This window comes from Aplysia californica, unplaced genomic scaffold (assembly GCF_000002075.1).
Source record: "Aplysia californica isolate F4 #8 unplaced genomic scaffold, AplCal3.0 scaffold00474, whole genome shotgun sequence".
Classification (NCBI taxonomy): Eukaryota; Metazoa; Mollusca; class Gastropoda; order Aplysiida; family Aplysiidae; genus Aplysia; species Aplysia californica.
The window spans coordinates 548,038-549,675 of NW_004797744.1; positions in this window are offsets into that span (position 1 = coordinate 548,038).

Sequence of the window (1,638 nt, forward strand, 5' to 3'; positions counted from 1 at the left end):
CCCCCAACATCTATCGGAGCTGGACGTTAAATTCGGTGGTCTCGCCTCTTAGATAACTTTTGTGTTGACAAGAGCGATAAACGCTTTATGATTGTATCTGAAATTTTTAGATCGAGGGATACAGTGCACTTAGAGAAAATTAAAACTTAGATTCTCATTTTTTTAAAGACTAAAATAAACCAGACTCTCTTGAGATGCACTGCTGTTTCTCAGACATTATTATCTAATCTTGACTAGGGTTAGGGGGTTTCGAGCTTCAGCTTAATCCGACGTTGTGTCCATGGGAAAGGCATTTTACACAAAATTTTCCTCTCGGCCGGGTCGTTTTAGAGATGGACTTTAAACTCAGGCGTCCTTCCTCTTAAATAACCTGATAGTGTTGTTAAGGGAATAACACCTGTAAAAGTTTCACATTTTTTAAAATATGTTGTGTCCTGTATCAGTATGTGGATTCCTGCTTGATTTCAAAACTTATACCACCGTTGGAATCATAAAGAATGTGCAATAGCTACAAGAGTGTGAGATGGTCTATATGTCGCGACAGCAACAATGTTCCATCATTAAGGGAGCGGGTTACTTCGACTCTGCCTCCCATGGCCAACTCGAGCTGAGAGAGATACAACAAAGTCCGAGAAGACAAGCAGAAACTCTCGATATAAAACCTCCTCGCAAGGAAATCGAACTCATGTCCTGTGCGTACAACAGCAAAGCGACTAACCACTACACCACAGATGCTAGTATCTACAAGAACAGGAAAAGCTATTTTGGCTACATAGAAAAAAACACATCAAGTTTATGCCAAATCCAGAGTCATTTTATTGACGGAGACACAGCATTAGGGTTCGAATAAGAACCCGCAATCTAACAATTAAAGAATAAATAATTCAAATGCGCAGCTAGCTAGTTACAAAAATAAGGGTGTTTAAAAAATGGAATACTCCGATGCGTGCTTTCTATTGCTTGCTGAATTCTATATCTATTCTAAATCCTTTGGAATTGTCCAAATGCTTAGGAATGGTCTAAATCTTTAGAAGTAGTCCAAATCCTTAGGAACAGTCCAAATTCTTATGGATAATCAAAACCATTTGGAATGCTCCAAAATCCTTGCACAGCTGTTCAAAATCCTTGCGCAAAGTTCCAAAATCTTAACTCAAAATTCCAAAATCCTTGCCTGAAGTTCCAAAACCCGTTAACCAAAGTTCCAAAACCATTTAACCAAAGTTCCAAAACCCTTTAACCAAAGTTCCAAAATCCTTCCGCAAAGTTCCAAAACCCTTTAACCAAAGTTCCAAAACCCTTTAACCAAAGTTCCAAAATCCTAAGGGCTCCACTCTGTAGCCGAGAGCCGGGATCACACAACGCTGGTGTGGGAACTTCCTCTCCGCCACCAGAGCGTCCAGGCTGGGGGCAGAGGTCACCGGGATGACCATGACCTTGATGACCGCCTTCTCGCACAGGGACACAGACAGCGACTCCGAGTCTTCGGCGTACGCGCCTATGACGTCACCGACCCGGACACGGATTTGTTCCCGTTTGGCCACCCGGTGGCTGAGGTCCCAGCCGGCTTGGCACGTGATGGAGTTGTTGCCCACGTGACGGTAGCCACCTCTGTGAGGGGTCATAGAAGATTGGGGGGGG